The sequence below is a fragment of the Neopelma chrysocephalum genome, unplaced genomic scaffold, assembly GCF_003984885.1.
Source record: "Neopelma chrysocephalum unplaced genomic scaffold, ASM398488v2 Primary Assembly neopelma1_25, whole genome shotgun sequence".
NCBI lineage: Eukaryota > Metazoa > Chordata > Aves > Passeriformes > Pipridae > Neopelma > Neopelma chrysocephalum.
The window spans coordinates 18,708,087-18,714,532 of record NW_020897694.1 but is presented as its reverse complement, the minus strand read 5'-3'; positions in this window follow the sequence as shown (position 1 = coordinate 18,714,532).

The following is a 6,446-nucleotide window of genomic DNA, read 5'->3' as shown; positions in this document are numbered from 1 at the left end:
TTTCCTTTCCTTTCCTTTCCTTTCCTTTCCTTTCCTTTCCTTTCCTTCCTTTCCTTCCCTTCCCTTTCCCTTTCCCTTTCCCTTTCCCTTTCCCTTTCCCTTTCCCTTTCCCTTTCCCTTTCCCTTTCCGGCTTTTCAGGAGTATTTTTTTATAAATTAGTCAAAGGAAAGTTGTAAATGTTTGGAGGGGTTTGTATGGTTTGTCTTTCTAAATGAAATATATAGTATACATCAAGACATCATCGTATATATCAAGACATCATCATACTGATCTTTTGTGTTTCTCTTGTATTTTTTAGACACAGACAATATTAAACTTATTATGTTCTACTACAAGAAAAAAAAAGATGCACTGCCTTCTAGCATTAAAAAAATCCTAAAATAAGTATCTATATTTTCTACTTGTCTTTTCCAAGATTCTCTGTGCAGGAAATGTATCTATCAACTGATATGTAAAATAATAAGTGAGGTTTAGGGTAATCTTCCCTGTTCAAAGCCAAGTTATATATGTAGCATTTTTTCTCCATAACCTCCAATACAACCTTTTTTGGCCCTTAAAAATTTGGCTATTCCTGTTGCAAGGATTCAAAATCTTGCATCGATATGGTGCAGCTGTGTAATCTTGGCTCAGACCCTCAATAAAATTGCTAAGGTGTGAGAATGAGCTGTAAAAATGTCTGCACAGGTATAAGAAACATAAAAGTTCAGATGAATGTACAGCTTGGGAGGAAATGTGCATCAAATACGACATCACCAGCCAGTTAAAAGAAGTGATTATCCTATTGTACTCAGCACTGGTGCAGCCTCACGTGGAGAACTATATGCAGTTCTGGGCCTCAAAACATGAGAATGATGTGAAGGTCCTTTTGTGCATCCAGAGGATGGGAACAAAGCTGGTGAAAGGGCTGGAAGGCATGTCCTGTAGGGACTGGCTGACAACTCTGGGTTTCTCTAGTTCAGAGAAAAGGAGGCTGAGGGGTGACCTCATTGCCCTCTAGATCTTCCTGAGGAGGGGAAGTGGGGAAGGAGGTCCTAATCTCTTCTCCCTGAAATCCAGCCACAGGATGCACAGGAATGGTTCACAGCTATTCCAGGGAGGTTCAGACTGGATATTAGGGAACATTAGTTAATGTAGAAGGAGGTCAAACACTGAAACAGGCTTCCTAGACAGGTGACCAATGCCCAAAGCCAGTGTTTAAGAGGCCTTTGGATAATGTCCTTAACAACATACTCTAACTTTTGGTCAGCCCTGAATTTATGAAGTGGTTGGACTACAGGATCACTGTAGGTGCCTTACAACTAAAATAGTCTATTCTGTTTTTTTTGCTCCTAAGCAGAAACGTAAAGATTCAAGAGGAAAAATATCAGTCTGAAAAGGTATGAAATCCAGAAAGGAAAAACATGGAGTTATCATTCCATTGTTAACAAAGTCATTGGTTAGTCCATCATCAGTTATTGTTTCTGGTGTCACAAGTGCCACTGTATTTGGTTGGTAATGGTGATTTAGCAACCACAAGGCTGTTTCCAGGGAGAAGCAGATGCTGACTCTTCTTTCCTGATTGGTATCTGCCTTGCCAGTAATAATCCTCCCAGTAATGCCTTTTAGGTGCTTGGAGCATGAATGCTTATCCTAGCATCTCACAAAATTCTAGTTATTTTTCATGTATGTTGGAAAATAAATATTTTTTTTATGTCAAAGATACCTGAACAAAGTTACTTGAACAGGAGCAATATCATGTAGGATAAGAGACATGGTCATGTCTTAAAAATATGCATGTTCCAAGAGGATCCAAGTGGAGGGGGGTGGTGGTTCTGTTTAGTTTTGTTTTGTTTGGGGTTTTTTGTGGGCAAGGGATCCATTTCAGTCAAAACAGTGATCATAATATGTCAGTGACCAATGCTCTAATTTCATAAGTTTTAATGACTTTAAGCATTGCAAACAGGTTTCTGACCCTCCTCATTCACTAAATCGCTCCCACTGCTGCGTGTTTCTGTCCTCACACTTTTCCAGTCATTATCTCATTATAATTCTTTCCGGGTATGTAGTATAGATTTGATTTCTGAAGGGCCAGACTAAAAATAACCTTTTGTTTGAAGGGTTAGCTTCAGCTTATCTCATTTTATGATGCACTTATACATTACAATTAGACTTGTAATAGATGTTACAAGAAGGGTCTGCATAAGGTTTACTCCAATGTTATTTCTTCATTTGCAGGTGACCATCGGAACTTGTGACTGGGGATTCGCAGAGGCAAACAGTGGATTTGGAGTGGTCTCAGTGTGAAAGTGTTAGGACTGGCAGGGAATAAGATGGAGGGGTCAAGCAAGGAAGGGAGACAAAAGTGATCCAGCGACCACTAGACACTGAATAAGTATAGCTTCCAAGAGAGACCTTAAGGATCAACATTTAAAGCATTGCTTTGCAAGAACTTAATTGAGATTATAGAGAACAGGGACACAAAAGGAGAACAACAGAACCAAACTGTAGGCAGAGGAAGAATCTTAAGTCCAAACCAAACCAGCATCATACAAACCTATGCCCACAGGAAACAGACTTCAAAGCTTAAAGGTGAACATTCATTTAGGACTCCTATTGGTTTCAGCTGGACTACACAGATATCTCTGTATTTGATGCATATATTAATATACATTTGTATATGTATATACATCTGCTGTATATAAAGCCATTTGAGATTAACCCTGGTCAAAAGTCTCTAACTATAGATTTACTACGTAATTTTTCATGTTTTCTGTCTATAATTAAGATTCTTGACTGAAAAAATGCACATAATAATGAGGTATTTTAGAGCAGGCAAATTGAATTGGCATTATCCCAACCTAGCACTTCATTGCATTATGCCTTTGAGTTCTATTTACTGTACTTTAAATAAGATTAGCTTGCTAGTGGTATGATAGATACTGCATATAAAAATCATTTGTGGGAGGGTAAATAACAAGCATTACTTTTTGATGCATAAAGTAGGGCAATTTATAAGAGCTAAAGTCAGATAAAAACTGCAGTGATTTAAGTCTGGTTTCATGGGCTTACTGTGACTGTGCCATTTCAATCTCTTCCTTATATGCCACATTTTGAATTTTGAATTCCAGTTTCAAAGATAGCTAACAGTGGATGTGAGATCATAAGGACAAATAAGTTTGTATATGTTTTGTATAATATTGGTGACAATGTGGTATATGTGTAAGTATAGGTAGTGGTGGAAGCTTATAAAATTCAGATTATATTAATTCTGATTTATTAAGCCATATATTGGTAATAGATATATTTGAAATTAGCACTGATAATTTCTAGAAGTCAGAGAGATTATTATGGAAATTGTGGAACTGTGAAAACAAAAGAAGAAGAAAAGTCTGTTAAGAGAAAGCTTTCCTTTCCTAATTAACTTAAAATTTTGGGAGTTTTCACATGCTACTAAATGTCCTTTCTATTAACTTTATTTTTAAAAGGTTTGTTTGGAATGTTTTGGTGTTTTGACCTTTAAGGGATTTTAAAATCTCTATGGAGCCCCACATGGACATTCTCAAAGTAATTTATAGATGATTTTTTGTGTGTATTGTGGCTAAGATGAGCCTTTATCAATTTAAAATTTTTTTCAGAAATGGAAAGTCATATTTCTTTTAGGAACATTCATATAACAGAATATATTGTGCATGTGTCACAAAAGAGTGCCCAATTACTCCTCGTAGTTGGAAAGATGCATCTCTTTAGAAAAAGGAGTCTAAATTCCTTCTATAGCACCTGTTGTCTAGTTTTGCAGAGAATCTTTGTTTTAAAATGGAGCAAACAGTGTTTTAGAGACTCATTGTCCTGTGGCAAATTACTCAGATAGATATCAAACAAGTTTTTCTGAATTTTCAATTTCACTTTTGTGACTTCTCTTTTTAAAATATTGGTAGGTTTTTTCCACCACATGAAAAAGAATATGTCTGAAGTCTGCCTTCAGTTTCCAGAAGGTAATTTGGCAAACAATTTTTATCTTTTCGGACAAACATTGAGAACAATCAAAAGCTTTTGTTCCTGAGAACAAAAACTACCCAAGTGAGAGACTGTCAGATATTTTTGGAGAGTTTTCAATTTTTACTTGAAATGCTTCAGCATAAATGACTGAGCCCAGTGAGCCTCTGTCTTTTCTTTATAAAGATATTGACCTTAATAGACTCCATCTAGACTCACACTTTTGTAACCATAAAAAGTAAATAATTAAGAAGAAGGGAAATTGAAATGCCTGTATTAGCTGGCTATGTGCAGAAATTCTTCAAAGAAAATTACTACTCCAATTAAACTAAAGAGATACAGAAAAGTTAAGAAGATGAAATAAAGACAGCTCTTGAATCTAAGCTTCAGGTGAAGCTCTTAAGAAGCTTCACCTGAAAATCTGGAAACATCTAATGAAAAATAGTAATAATTAAAAAAAAGGTCATCTTCACCCACTGAAGAATAATTTTCTCAGTACTTTTGCTTGGAAAAATACACATTCCCATTTCTTCTTAACATTCCTGCCTTAACCACAGAGCATTAGAGAGGAAACAAGTATCAGAGCAAAATGTTTTTGAAATAACTTCAGAGCAGCTATAGAGTAATATTCAAAACCTATTTGTCACTTTTGTATGTACTTTATTGACCTTGCTGTAATGTTTCTTCTGTACAACTGCCTGAAGTCCAGACAGTGTGCCTGATATTTTACAGCAAGAGTTCTTTCACCTTTCCCAAAGACATCCAGAGCATGGTTTAATATTTCATACCAAAAAAATCGAAAACATCTACAAAGGAAAACAATTGAAAATAAAGAAAATAAAGAAAAATAATAATTCGGATTGTTTCTGGAATGTGGTAAATGTCATCTGGATTTTTTGTGCATGATTCCATGAAAGTGAATCCAAACTGCTATCAGACTGCTAACCCTAACCCTAACTCTCGGGCCAGAGTGTCCTGGGAAGATGTCCCAAGGTGTTTCCATTGGTCCCTTGTTAACCCCTCCCTTATTGGCTGTGAACCCCTCACCTTGATTGTGACCCCTCACCTGTGATTGGTCCCCAAGGGCTATATAAGCCCCCTCCCACAATTAAACCCTCTCTTTCGTCCTCTCTCCCCTGGTGGTCTGGTGAGTGCTCCGTCTTGGGGTCCCAGGGCCACGTGGCGGGGGGAGGGTGGAAGGGCATACTCCTTCCAGGTTATGGACTAAAACGAGGCCTGAAGGATCTCCCCTTCCCAAATATCCACCGTTAAATGGTGCTCCAGGTGAGGCAACGGCTGTTTTAGCTCTTCTATGAAGATTTAATCAGCTTCAAAGCACAGGAAGGGGCGATTCCTGTGTCCGGCGGTGGACCGGCGTCTAAGCGTAAAAGTATTGGCAGGCTACATCACCGCAAGAGAGCAGCCTGTTTCGAATACTTCAACCTTCCTGAGGCCATCAGGTAAGGAGCAGACCCGGAATATTCCCTTATATATAAAAAAAAAATATAAAAAAAAAAAAATAAAAACATGGGTATATGCCTTACTAAGACCGAAAGAGAGAACTATAAGTATTTGAAGAATTTATTGACTTATAACGGCAAATCTACTAACAGAAAAGCCTTAAAATGCCTTTCAAAAGTTATGGCAAAAAATGCTTTCAAACTTCCGTTTTGCCTCACTACCAAAGATTGGGACTTGTTAGGTAGACAGATTTGGATGGCTGCAAATTCCAACGATGAAGCAGCAGTACATGCAAACATTGCATGGACCCATATCGTAGCAATTCTGGAAATGCAACGAAAAGATTCGGAGCCCCTGCAAGGAAACAACGCAGCTTCCCTCATGGGTGCGGGAGAAGCGGGGAGAATACATTTGCCGAGGGAGGCGGGGGAAGAAGGACTCTTTCCAAACATCCATTGCTACATTCCAGTAGCTGAATAGCTAAGTGGGAGCTTTTAAAAAAAAAAACTGTTCTCCTATTCAAGATCACACCCATTTCCCCAGAGAAAAAGAAAAAAATCTTTTTTAAAAGTGAGATTTAGAGTATGGAAATTAAACTTTCCTTCTCCTTAACCTCTCTATCACTCTTGCAAAGATCCCTTGGGAGTTTTTAAGTTTTGTTATGGTAATGGATGGAGTTATAAAAAAGAATAAATCAAATGTTCTAGTAAGTTTTTGTCTGTATTCTGCTGTAGCCTTACAAGTATAATGCAGGAGATCCCTTTTCTGTCCTTCGAAAATGAGCCCCAAAGGCAACATGCTGGATCTATTTCTCTGAACAGTTTCATGCACAGTTTTCCAAGTAATTCTAAACCTTCCTTTAAACTACTCTGTGCTCTTCAAGATATTTTTGCTTCATACGGGTGAAATAGGACATGACATAAATAAAAATTTTATGTTGCTCCATTTCTTGTCATTAAGGTGTCATATCCATAAAAAAGAACCCTTAAGAGGAACTCATTTTTGTCCTGGA